The following is a 14449-nucleotide window of genomic DNA, read 5'->3' as shown; positions in this document are numbered from 1 at the left end:
GAAGATCTTAGACTAGAGGGATAGAAAATACGATCACTGTACCAGAGTCTTCACATTCTGGAAGAACATTACATCGGGGCTGTTGAACACTGGGGCTTGTGTGTGATTCTGGGCTTTTTTATATCTAGAAAGTTGTCTGATAAAATCAGGACAATCCTTTTACTCTGGGTAAATGTGGGGTAGTCGCTCCCCAAATTTTACCAGATAATGAGGTATAACATTTAGAGATTCTCCTTCTCTCACGCTCACCTTGCACAGGGAGATTTCTGAATTTTCGGCTCTCAGTATATTGTCCGGCTCGTAAGAGGAAAGTAACATCTTTGAAATAATCGGGGAGCATGGAATGCTGAACTTTTAGGTGTTGACTATATTTGAAGCAGGCTTCCAGAACAGTGAGAAATCCACTTAAGTAACTGAAAATGAACAGTGTAGGAAAAGAACCGGGTTCAAGAAGAGCCGTGTGATCGCATTCACGGTGGTAGGGGGCGCAGACTAGAGAGAGAGACATGTGTGGGAGAACAAGGAGAAATCACTTTAGAAAGAAAAGCTCTTAGGGGCGCCTGGATGGCTCAGCCGTTAAGCATCTGCCTTCGGCTCAGGTTATGGTCTCAGGGTCCTGGGATCGAGTCCCGCATCGGGCTCCCTGCTCGGCGGGAAGCCTGCTTCTCCCTCTCCTGCTCCCCCTGCTTGTGTTCCCTCTCTCGCTGTGTCTCTCTCTGTCAAATAAATGAATAAAATCTTAAAAAAAAAAAAAAAAAAAGGAAAGAGAAGCTCTTCTGCGAAGCCCAAGAAATTGAGCATGCAAGTTAATCAAAACACCTCCACAGCGCTTTGTTCATGTGATCTTGACTGAGAAGATCCCTGAAGGCAACCCTTCGTTCAGGACATGGACTGCAGGAACTGAAGCTCAACCATGATTTAAATCTCTGACATAATCTGCAAGCAGTTCAGTCAAAACCCACGATCTCAGGGCTCAGAGCTCTGATGTCACTTTCATCCTGAAACGGACTCGGCCGGGCCCCCAGGTCAAGGCTAACAGTATCAGAAGTTTGAAGTAAACACATTTTGCAGGCTGTTTGTTGCAGCGAGAAGGACAGCGAGCTTCTGAGGAGACAGTCCGAATGCCCCATGATGATTAATGAGAACGTGGAATCCCCATGCCCCAACTCCCAGGATGGTGGCCGTTGAAAGAATTCAGTACAAAAAGCTGTAAAACAGAACATTAAAGTAAGCCCAGGGCTCAAATATACCTCTGGGAGGCGGGGAGGGGGCCGGCGGTAGGGCGGGTTAATTTGTTTTTATTTGCAGGTTTCATTCCAAAAGGTGATGTTTGCTGTTAGCTCCAGAACTAACTGGTGCAGGGGAGGAGATATGCCCCATGAGGCAGCGGTGGACTCCGCAGGCAGAACCCCAAGGAGATGCTTTGTCAGAGTTCCAGACCTTGGTAAACAGCTCCCTGGATTCCCTGAGCTGGTTGTTATTAAAAGTGGGTTGAAGGCCGATGAAAGCTCCCTGGTCAGTAGCCTCTGAAAACTGTAGTTTAACAGCAGGGAAGATACAGCAAGGACATCCTCCAGTGCAAAGATAACCCCCACCCCCTTCCTTCCAGGCCCTGCCTCCAGCCGAGCCAGAGTCTTTGGCAATGGACCTCAACTTTGATTTGCAGGATCCTAGGGGAAGAGAAAGTTATTCAAACTCCATGACACATTCATGCCAGACTCTTATTCCTATAAAAAGACCACTGCTTGCCAGTGACCCTTAAGGTGTCTAATGAGGAGCAGGGAAATGGGGAGCAGGAGTTCTCCTACATGGAGAAATAAGCAAAATGGGAGCCGAGAGGCCCCTGCAAGAGCGCATGTGGGTAACAGTGTTTCCAGCAAGACAAAGAGAGGTCCTTCGTCATCCTAAATGCTGACAACTCCCAAATGGGTTAAAATAATCCAACAGATCATTTCTTACATGACCTCGTGAGCAGATTGTAGTCCTTCAGAAAAATTAACGGTGAACATCCTCTTTTCTCAAACACAGCTTAGTACTTCAATGCCTTCCAAAAGTGGTTATAGAGGCTTTATTTATTAAAAAGGCTTTATCTGCATTTCTTTTGCTCTTTTCCAAACTGGAAACTTGAGTGTCAACAACATTTCCTGAATTTTAGAGTATCTTCCCTTTAATGCTTTCTTTTTAAAGTGTCTTTTCTGGGGCGCCTGGGTGGCTCAGATGGTTAAGCGTCTGCCTTCGGCTCAGGTCATGATCCTGGAGTCCCGGGATCGAGTCCCGCATCGGGCTCCCTGCTCGGCGGGGAGTCTGCTTCTCCTCCCTCTGACCCTCCTCCCTCTCCTGCTCTCTGTCTCTCATTCTCTCTCTCTCAAATAAATAAATAAAATCTTTAAAAAAAAATAAATAAAGTGTCTTTTCTTCAGACTTAATGATCCGGGTCTACCAATCCTATGGGCTGGGTAACTGCTCTGCTCCTATTAACTTGACTCTCAGTGTGAGACATATTAGGACTGATTTCAAAAATCCTGACTCCTTATCTAGGAGGCTATGGTTGATATTATTTATACGAATTACTTAGTATACACCTTATTAATTTAATGAGTTATGATGGATTACTACCACAGAAGAATTGTGCGGGACCTGCATTCTGGAAGTCCTCAACCTAGTAACAATCTATAACATATGTGGCTGCTTATGCTTGGCTCCAACATGCTCACACACAGACACCCTGCTCCCCAATGCATGTACACACAAGCCCTGAGCTATCATTGTTGTTGTCCCCTTCTTCATACTCCCTGTGTCTTAATGAGACCAGGGCAATGCCTATCTAACCAGTGGATCAACGTGTGGCTTGCTGGTTTCAAGTGGAATAGGAGAAGTTGCATAAGATGTGATATCTGTAGAGAAAGAGTCATTTGAGGAATTCAAGTTGAGAACGCATCTTTGTGAGTGATGCCCACTGAAGCAATTCCTAGGAACTGACTCCTTAAAAATATCAGCCTGTTCTCAAATATTTCTAGAAGGAGTCTGTTTTGTGTTTAATCGGACTTGTTTGGAAAACCTTGAATATGATTCAACATGTAGATATAGATCTGAGTTAGCACAACTGTAAAAATACAGTGTCTTCTAGGAACAACACCCCAGATGCCCACGCTTTAGTGAGAATGAGTTAAATCAGTTCTCCCAACCGTCAGATGAAATCAACTGAACTTGGAGGATTCGTGTGAGTAGTGAGAGCAGGGGCATCTGTACGAAGGGTCTCAGTCACTATAGCAGAGATGAGTGCAGGAAGAAGTATGAATTGTCTCTTTTAATCCCCTTGAACCCTCAGCTTTTCATACACCCCATCATTTTGGGGATTTAGTCTTTCAAGCACTGTCGGTGAGGTACTCAATTTGTTAAAGGCCATAGACTGGAAAGGAGACCAGATAAAACAGGAAAAGCACTGCTCAGCCTAGAAAGAATTTCACTTGCTGACTTAAGTAATCAGCTACTGAGTCAACAAGATGGATTTTTTTTTAAAAGATTTTATCCATTTATTTGAGAGAGAGAGAGAGAATGAGAGAGAGAGGACGAGAGGAGGGAGGGTCAGAGGGAGAAGCAGACTCCCCGCTGAGCAGAGAGCCCGATGGGGGACTCGATCCTGGGACTCCAGGATCATGACCTGAGCCAAAGGCAGTCGCTCAACCAACTGAGCCAGCCAGGCGCCCAAGAAGATGGATTTAATTAACTGCCTGGGAAATGTCATGAATTTTCTAACATGCTCAAGATCCTAATCCCCTTAGCAAAAGTGAAAAGTTGGCCAAATTAAGCTGCAAAGACATTGACACGCAGGGAACTTTTTTCCATTTTTCTCTAATTTTCAATGTATTTAAAATACATTAACACAGTCATTGTCTTGAGGAAAGCAAGGTTAAATTATCTCTGGTCATGAATCTAGATGAGTCCCTATGTCAGAATACAGGTAGCCATTCCATTATTGTTACTCTGTTTATCTATCACAAGTAATCCTAATAAAGATAGGAAAGGAACATTGCCTTTTACAGCAGGGTTTTACTTGTTCATTCGACTCATTCAAAATCATTTACTGACCACCAACTAGGTACAATGTACTATGTATTAGGCTACATACACTGGAAAACAGTAATAAGCAGGATGGTTAAGCCTGGGAATCACTTAGGATGTAGCAAATATCAAGGAATAGAGCATAGCTGGTCAGAGAAATGATTGAGGATAAGGCAAAAGGTGGAATAGATACCGTATCAACAGAGAAAATGAATAGGTCAACTTAGTTGAGGCAGGGTTTCTGGGAGAAGAGGATTGGGAGAAAGTAAGTGCGATAAAAGTAGTGATAGAGATATAGAAATATACAGGTGACTTTGTCCGATATTGGTGGAGGAGCTCAGGCAGGAGGGATGATGCTTACAGAATGAAACTGTTAAGATTTCCTAAGAAACACTTAGCTCTGAAAAAATGTGTGTTAGTACAAGGCTAATAAATATTGCTGTAAGAGAATAAAAGGAACATATGAATCTGAAAGCAAGTTGATGATAGCAATTCAAGAAGTCACCAGCGGAAAATTTGTCTCTCTCATTTAGTTAAATTGAAATTCTCAGAGGTGTACGTGAACGTTACAATAAGCTTTGCCTTCTCTCATCTCCTCTCCCGATACTTCCTGCAATTAGATTCTACAAAAGGAAATGAGTTACATGCTTGTTAGGAAAATTTCTGTTTGATTTATTTATGTTGATTAATCCTTTATTTTTGTTTACACGTCTCTGATCTTAACACTGTGGGTCTCATAGGTCAATGCTATCATAAAAATCTATCAGAAAAATAGAAGTCTCTTGAAATTTCATAAATATGTGTATGTTACTTTTGTGCCAACTTTCCTTTCGTGTGAGTTCCTCAATTCACAAGCATAAGAATATTCAGTTAACAAGGAAGGGGTTAGATGAAGAACCTCCCTTGTTACAAAATTTATCAATCAAGTGAAGGGTGTAAGAATCCTAAAACATGGGTTCTTGTAAAAATGTCTAATGACCTATTACCTTTCTGTGTTATCAAGATAATGATGATTTATTGTAATGAATCTACATCTCTAATTCAAGAACTTTAACCAGGATAGCATAAATTCATTTGAGGAGGAGGGTCAATCCTTATGGTACAGAAGTGGACAATGAAGACTCTTGATCATAGAGCTGAAATAATTTCATGTGCATTGAACGCAAATTAAGAGAAAGGGAGCAGAATATGTTGTTACCCATCCAACAGACTCTTTGAGTGAAAGAAATTAAATTCACACTTCAGAAAATACAAAAGCTAAGACCTGGATCTCACCTTAAAGTACCTACGCCTCTCTTAGACTAGAAGGCATAATAAAGCCAGAGCCATGGAGAAACACAGTGAGGTGGAGTTCTTTTGGCCACTGGGTAAAAAGGAATGAATTCATTTGTACAATTTAAATGTGAGGAAAGGGATTGCTAGATCTTGGTGGTCTGGGTGGGCTTGATGTATCTGGTATCCATTAAGATCCAAAATTTACTCGAACCTACGGATTAATTCTCCTGCAGGAACTGAGGCAAACCAAGAGCAGCTGAAAGTTAATCAAGCACTGATCTCCCCCAATCCTTATAATCACAGCCAGCTGTGGTTTCAAACTTTTGCACTGAGGTTCCCTGGGGCAGTTTTGCACGAGCCCTGGAGTGAGCACCCTCAACTTTTGAAGGGCAAGAAAGAAGTTAATAAAATAAAACTTAATGCCTTCAATCAAGGAACTGAAGAATAGGACTGGGATGGTCCACAGCTTTCGGTGTATCAATCTCTTCCCTCTTTCCCAGCTGCCTATCCCTAGAAGGCATAGGATTTCTTCCAAATGTTTGCTGGGAATCTTTTATTTAACAGAGTAAAACAATTGGGAACAGTTGGCTGTTTGTCCATTGGGGAATCTCTCCTTGTGTCATAAGAAGTGATTTTTTTTATAGTGCCTCAGTGAGTTTTAAAAATTTTATTGATACGATAATGGAATTTTTGAGTTTTTATAATAAATTCACCAAATTAATATGAACATCATTAGTCTAAGCTTAAGGGAGTCAAAACATATTTTGAGTATACAAATCTGAGCCCAGGCAGTCAGTAAACTTTAATACTTTAACTGCAAAGCCATAAAATTTGCAAAGGTGCTTTCCATAAGGCTGGTAGTTTTGCAATTTTGCTTTTAGTTCATCGACAGAATGAATAAAAGATAGTGTGACAGATAAAATGGTGTAATTATCTAGCTATTCTTCCTGTTGCCTATCCCTCTCCATAAGCTCTGGTACCTAAGCCTCCTTTCTGAGCCAATTCTCTTCCCCTCGGATTTATCTTTCCCTTTGCCATAGTTCAGCTCAGAAACTTGGGCCTTCCCTCTCTGTCAACAGAATCATGAAACCACTTGTATATTTCCTTTTCCAAGCGTCTGTAATATTTCTGGACTTCTATCTCCTTCGGGGTTATGCTTTGTCATTTTTGGTGTACTTTGATGTTGGGGCTCTCTGGTGTAGACAGCAAAATACAAATGTCATTCATTGTCTGTTGCCTTAAATGTTAGAAACCATAATTCATCTGCTAGACTGGACTTTCTTCTTTCATGAAAACATCCCAGAATTCACAAAAGCATCATGCAAGCATGCACCGAGCCCTCTACATCCTCTGCTACAACTTAGGATTAAACTATAAAATGTAGTCATGATGGATAAACTGATGTTTAAGCTAACTTATTACAAAAATATAGAATCGCTGTCATAAGCTTATTGATTATGTTAACATACTGGAAATCCTCTGCAAGGTGGTGATTTGGGCACAAATGTTTAATCTCCATCTTTAACCCCACGCACAAAGGAATGTGTTGAGTAGAGAGTACAGAATCTGATTTAGAAATAAGGGAGTGCTGCCATCCATGTAAAGAAGTTTCAAAGAATGACTTGATCACATAAAAATATTAAAGGATGGATCAATGAACCCGTAATTCACTGAATGGAAGGCGGCTGATTAAATTGAAATTACATGGAAGATACGACTCCGGGGGAACCACATAAAAATCTATCTCAAAGCTGCAAAATTTGTGGGGGCCAAGGCAGGATGTGGGTCCATTGGTCAGCCACAAGTCCAGATCCTTGGCAATATTTTGGAAAATTCTTCAGCACAAGAGAATTGAGAAGGAGGGCAAGATCCCTCGGAAAACTGACTCCTGCTTTTCATTTGATGCAGACAGAGGTGGTAGGCAAAGTAAAGGCTTGGCTGCACCTGTTCTCAATCATAGACACCAAGCCTAACAGATAATGAGGACACTGCCCCAAGAATCTTTGATCACTGCAACAAACAAACAAACAAAAAACCCTATGTAATCTCCCACTACTTTACAAGTAGAGACACATGGGGATGAGTAGAACAAAAAGTAACTGAACACATAGAAAAAGGGCAGTATAAGACAGAACTTCCCAAGGCAGGATGACAGGCTGACCACAGGTATTTGCCTAATTTTCTTCCCCAAATCCCACTGAAATAGCAATAAAGCTATTTAAAAATAGTGAACCCACGGTAGCAGTAAGAACAAAGGCGAAAAGTTGCTGTCGGTGATTTAAAATATTAAAAACTTTCTTTTTTTTTTTTTTTTTTTCCGGGTTGGCACAGAGGGAATGACGAGGCTGAGCAGCGCTAGGGATTGGAGCTCCCTGGAACACAGAGGCATGGGCGAGCCCCTTCCTCTCCTCCGAGCAACCAAAGCAGGTGCCTGTTGCCTTTTTCCCAGCAGCTCTCTGGGTGATGCAGAGCAAGTTCTGGAGATGGCCTGTGCTGTAAATTGGGCCTGCAAGCTCCCAGTAGATCAACAGGGAAAATTCTCCTTCCAGCGGGGAAGGACACCAAAGCAGCCTAAGATAGGGTGCCTTAGCTTCCCGTTGCAACTGTAACAAACTATCACATACCTAGTAGCTTAAAACAATGCAAATTTACTATCTTACAGTTCTTTTTTTTTTTTTTTCCTTTTTCCAAGATTTTATTAAAGGTCTTTCCAGAGCAAAATCCAGACTCTAGATCCAGCTGACGAGGAGACCGTGTTATGCTGTGCTTACCTCCCATGTCATACTGGGTGTCTCTGGCTTCGCACCCTTGGTTCCATGATGTGGCTGATGGGTAAGATCTCATCTTTGGGCTCCACCTGCTCACATGATCAGGCAGGGGCTTCTTAAGGCCAGTCTTACGTCTTGGGTCCTAGGGAAGCGTTTCACTTCGATGCCCAGCACACCTAGATGCCATGGTTAGAATCTGGCTGTAGGTGCACCACTCCTATGACAGGATAGGGCAAAAGGAAGAGAACAGTAGGTTACTTGATACTATCACACAGTTCTGAAGATCAGGAGGTCTTAAATGGGTTTTCTTGGGCTAAAATCAAGGTGTTGGCAGGCCGTGCTTCCTCTGGAGGCTCTAGGGGAGATTGCTTCCTTGCCTTTTCTAGATTATGGAGGCTGATTGCATTTTTTGGCTCATGGCCCCTTCCTCCTCCTTCAAGGCCAGCAGGGTAACTAACATTTTTCAATCTCTCTCTGATGCTAGCTTTTCAGACTTACAAGAACTCTTGTCATTATATCGGTTTGTACCCAGATCATCTAGGAAAATCTCCCTATCTTAAGATCTTTAACTTAATCATGACTTCAAAGTCCATTTTGCCATGCAAGGTAATATATTTACAGTTTCCAAGGACTAGAACGTGGACGTCTTTGAGAGGGCAATGTTCCACCCCTGCACTGAGTAAAGTGATCCTTAATCTGGGGGCTTAGAAACTGCCTTAGTTCTCTCTGTTCATATAATATAAATGGAAATCTGATTGTCAATAAGACTCTTGATCTTTGGGCGCCTGGGTGGCTCAGATGGTTAAGCATCTGCCTTCGGCTCAGGTCATGGTCCCAGGGTCCCGGGATCGAGTCCCGCATCGGGCTCCCTGCTCCTTGGGAGCCTGTTTCTCCCTCTGCTTCTCTCTCTCTCTCTCTCTGTCTCTCATGAATAAATAAATAAAATCTTTAAAAAAAAAAAGACTCTTGAGAAATAAGTCAAACAGAGAAAGACATGTATCATATGATCTCACTGATATGAGGAATTCTTAATCGCAGGAAACAAACTGAGCGTTGCTGGAGTGGGGGGTGGGGTGGGAGGGATGGGGTGACTGGGTGATAGACACTGAGGAGGGTATGTGCTCTGGTGAGCACTATGAATTGTGCAAGACTGTTGAATCTCAGATCTGTACCTCTGAAACAAATAATGCAATATATGTTAAGAAAAAAAAAAAGAAGAAGAAGAAGGTAGTGGGAGGGGAAGAATGAGGGGGGGAAGTCGGAGGGGTAGACGAACCATGAGAGACGATGGACTCTGAAAAACAAACAGGGTTCTAGAGGGGAGGGGGGTGGGAGGATGGGTTAGCCTGGTGGTGGGTATTGAGGAGGGCACATTCTGCATGGAGCACTGGGTGTTATGCACAAACAATGAATCATGGAACACTTCATCTAAAACTAATGATGTAATGTATGGGGATTAACATAAGAATAAAAAAAAAATACCAGCAAAAAAAAAGACTCTTGATCTTTGAGATAAATAAGACTTATGCAGCAGCAAAAGAAACTTAATCAAGTTGCCTATGCAAATATTATAGCTCATCATTCACATATTAATAATTTCAAAGCAGAAACAGCAAATTTATGTTGTAAGATTAATTTGTTAATGTATTGGAGTCCTACTATATGCCAGGAACGGGTGATAAATTGGGGAACTATAAATATCAGGTCTCAGTATCATGTAAGTTATATTCTGTTAGGGTAGACAAAGAAAAGAAATTGATTTATTCATTTGCTCCTTCAACAAATCTTCTTTGTGCCAAGGACTGCCCTAGCCACTAATATTTAATAGTGAGCCAAACAGAAAAGTTCCTGCGCTCGTAAGTTTACATCCTAGTATGGGGAGACAGACATATATCTTAATATATAGACATATATGTAATGTATTAAATATATTTTTATATATGTATGGACATAAATTCTAATAGGTCAGGTGATGATCAGTGATGTGAAGAAAAATAGAGCAATATAAGAGGTGTTTTAAACATTAACATATAATTTATCAGTCCAATCTAGACAATTTTGAGAAGACTAGAAGATATTATTAATCATTATGCCATGACAAGGGGCATAATCTGAGACTAGCCCAGGCAAATTGGAAAATATGATCATTGTAGGTGTGTGTACACTTGTATGTATGTGTGTTTGTGTGTGTGGGGGGGGGAAGATAGCGGAGTGTTTTGAATACCCAGAGAGGATCTCACCGACTCACAGACACTTAACTTCAGAGGTTTGAAGAAAGAATAAGGAAAACATATACTCTGTTATAGTGCTGTGCACAGTCTTAAAATGGGATATTTTGTTTTGTTTTGAGAGTGAGAGAGGGTGTGCAGGTGCACACTCAGCACAGAGCCCAATGAGGGTCTTGATCTCATGATCCGAGAACTTGACCTGAGCCGAAACCAAGAGTTGGATACCTAACTGACTGAGCCACCCAGGTGCCCCAAAATAGGCTGCTTTTTTTATACAGAGAGGTTAAAAGTTACTTTAAATTCCAGGCAGAAAAAACCTTAAAAGGATGACACTTAGGTTGAATCTGAATGACAAGAAGAAACAGTCATGCAAATATCAAGAAGAAAACTTCCACGAGTTTCTACTTCCAGTTATGGTTGATAAGCTTCTACGCACTAAGTCTCCTACAGAAAACAGCTAGAAGCTCTGGACAAAATACAAAAGCAATCACCTGAAGACGCTGGAGAACAGCTAAAACATGGCAGAAATTAGTGGGGATTGACAATTGAAGGAAGGAAATAGACTGAAAGTTTTCTATAGTCATTGGTTCCAGCCTGAGGACATGTACCATTTGGGGTCATGAGTGGGAGCTGCGGGGACAGCAGTGACAGCTAACACTCCTATTGGAAACCCATAATGATTCTGGTTTGAAGAACCAGAGGATGAAGTTGGGATGTTTTCTAAGATATACAGAATTCCAAATGTAAATCAAATGTGCCGTGACTTAGAGTGACATATGGAATGCAAAGAAAGATACTTGTTCTTAGTGTTTGAGATATGGTTTCTTCCTTCCCTCCTTCTGTCTTGGTAATGGAAACTACAGGGCACCCGGTTAAAGATCACAGTTCCAGATTCCCTGCAGTTATGTGTGGTCATGTTACTTAGCTCTGATTAATGGGGTGTAAGTTGCAGCAGTATGACAATACCAAAAAGTGTCCTGAAAGGGTAAAAGCCATGTACCCCTCCCAACACCAGTCCTATCTTGCTGGGGGCAAAGTGAGTATGATCATCAGCTGCCTTGGAACATGAATTGATCTATCTATCTCTGGATTTTTTTTTTTTTACATAAGAGAAATACATTCCTGTTTGTTATGACACTATTATTGGGGGTTCTTTACTACTCACAAACAAAACCTCTAATAACATTTTTTCTTAAACTATTCCCATGGGAGCTTTTATTAAATCAAATATAAATGCTAAGGGCAAAATTATTATTAATATTATTGTAACTATTAATATTTTTCTCCAGCGACCGTTGCGGTTTTGAAAATGCTGTGTTCCAGAGAACCTTAAGAACATCTTTCTACAAAAGATGTTGCAAAAGATTCTGCAAACATGTGATTCAGCATTTTTGGGATGCATGATTTACATGCTAACTTTCTTTAACACTGTTATAAACACAGTATTCATATACAAAATGTTTGGATTTTAGGAACATGTTCATTTGTGCTGTAAATTGAACATATCATGAAAATTTCATAAGATATCACTATTAGGATACTTTTCCTAAAACTCGAGGGTAGAGATTTAAGTCTGTTACCATACATGACTTGGTTTAATAAATCAAGGTTTTCTGAATATTATGCAACCAAATAAAAATACGGGAGCAAATGGTACATGGAAGTGTAAGTAAAATTGCCATTAACTTCTTGAAGCTATTATTTCGAAGATGTCCCTATTTAACACAGTAATATGGTTCCCGTGGAATGATCCAGTAATCGTTGGAAGTTATAAACATTAAATTTATAAAATAAATATACTAATAAGATAATAGTTTACTGATTTTCACATATTAGGATTTCAAGTAAGATTATGTGTAAAATATGCTTCCTTGTGAAGAATTGGAAAATCATGGAGCTTGCATAGAATAATAAGTGTTAAATATTTAATTGTTGCTTGCTAAAAAATAAATCCTAATAGAATGACTCTAAAAGATGACTTTTTAAGGGAACATGTTTTTTCTTCCATGTTGCAGTATTCATGTTTATATATTAAACTTCAAAATTTAGCTTTGTTTAAATCCACTTGAAATGAATAGAAAAGCTGAGTGTACATGTGAATGTAAGTATATTAAGTCATGTTGATTATGCCAAATCTATAAAATATAGGGCACTTGTATTACATTACTTGTAACATGAATAAAAAGAGTAATTTGGATGATTTAGTTAACCTACTAAACATACAATATCTGTCTGCAAATTTTTCTAAAAAGTTGCCAAAACCTAGTTATGTCATTTATGGAATCCTATAATTATCTTCCAGATTCCCTTTCAAATAGCCTCTGGCTACATGCTTCACAATGACTGTTTCTATTTTGCACAGATGCCTATTAATAGTAGCCAAATCATCTTTTTTTCTCTACACATCAAAATCTCAAAGAAATCAGGGTTATCAACAGTGAGTCATCATCTCATTGAAATTGAGGGGCTTGTCTTGATGGTAACAAAGTCCCTTTTAAATTGTTGGCAACTAGCTGCATTTTTAGTAAAGGGGAGTTAAAGCCATTACCCTAAATTACTTCCTCTTGGAAATGCTACAGTGTTATATTTTATATCATTTAAATCATACTGTGCAGCTGTAAGCGTATTATATTTAACAATTTGAAGTCATAGCTAGGCTATGCACTTGATTTTCTCATTAATGCTCTATCTGAGCTTTTAGTTGAGAAGGGGGTAAGAGCACTTCCATGTAAATCCACTCCAGGCCAGTCCAGTTTCTCAAATGTACCATTTGCTTCCTTCTGACCTAACCAATGCCCGACCTTCTCTAATCAAATATTCCCTAAGCTAGAAAGAATGGCACAAAAAAAGAATGAAGCTCATATTTCACCAAAAGTTCTTATTAAAATTGTGATCTGAGTGTGATCACATCTCATTGATTCTGAGGGTAAAAACAGAGGAGAAGCAGCTGAATTCCTCTAAAATCTGAAATGCTTCTCCAGTGACATGTAGCCAGAATGCTGGGCAGTTTGGCCCCAAAGATGAAGATTTGACCACTTGATTCTGTCCATTGGAAAAAGTGATCAGTTTCTGTTCATTTTAAGGTTCTCGCCTGCCTGATAGTTCTTTTAAAATGTAAGAAAGCTATGGAGTAAGCAGAGTACAGAACTAATGATTGGCTGAAAAGTGTTACATTTGGGAAGTATAAGATTTTGGTGTAACCTACTAGACCGCACGTGTAATGAAAGTAAAATAAAAATCTCAAATGGCAAATGTTCATTTTGGAAATTCTAGTCACTTTCTCAATTTTCATCATTCTGGTGATTCATAACAAGATGTGGGAAATTGAGGAAAATCAAATATTGTACTGACATGGGTGTGTCTCCTTTGCTTATCAAAGATCCACACATAAAAACATAATGCCAACACAATACTTGGTTTTGCAGGACAATTAACAGCCAGAGTCCAGATCTGTTTACTCAGAAGTATTTTTTAGTGTCAGTTCACTTGACTTTTGACACTTGACAAAAAAGGGTAAAAATCTTTTGTTTAATTGAAGCTACAGATATTAAAATCCAAAATGGTTTTTATTTTTCTGATCCTCGGGTGTTTTAGGCTAATTTATGAATCAGTCTGTAATGTTGAATGGGTTAATACAGTGTCGTACTGAAATGTATACAGTTTGATTATTTATAGGGCATGCACACAAAATTCAAATCTCATAAAACATTCTTATATAATCTCTAGTGCTCATCAGCCAAATATCTTACCATCACAGTTATTTGCAATATGGGAAAAGCAATTTAAAATGAAAAGTGGTTAATGTAGATGTAATTGTGTTACATTTAGGCGATATAATACTATGTTAAATTGGGGTGAGAAATTGAAAACTTTTTTTTTTAATTTTTTATTGTTATGTTACTCACCGTACATTACATCATTAGTTTTTGATGTAGTGTTCCATGATTCATTGTTTGCGTATAACACCCAGTGCTCCAAGCAGAACATGTCCTCTTTAATACCCATCACCAGGCTAACCCATCTTCCCACCCCCCTCCCCTCTAGAACCCTCAGTTTGTTTTTCAGAGTCCATCGTCTCTCATGGTTCGTCTCCCCCTCCGATTTCCCCCCTTCATT

This window comes from Neomonachus schauinslandi, chromosome 15, assembly GCF_002201575.2.
Source record: "Neomonachus schauinslandi chromosome 15, ASM220157v2, whole genome shotgun sequence".
Taxonomy (NCBI): Eukaryota; Metazoa; Chordata; class Mammalia; order Carnivora; family Phocidae; genus Neomonachus; species Neomonachus schauinslandi.
The sequence above is the reverse complement of the archived record's forward strand: the minus strand, read 5'-3'. Positions refer to the sequence as shown.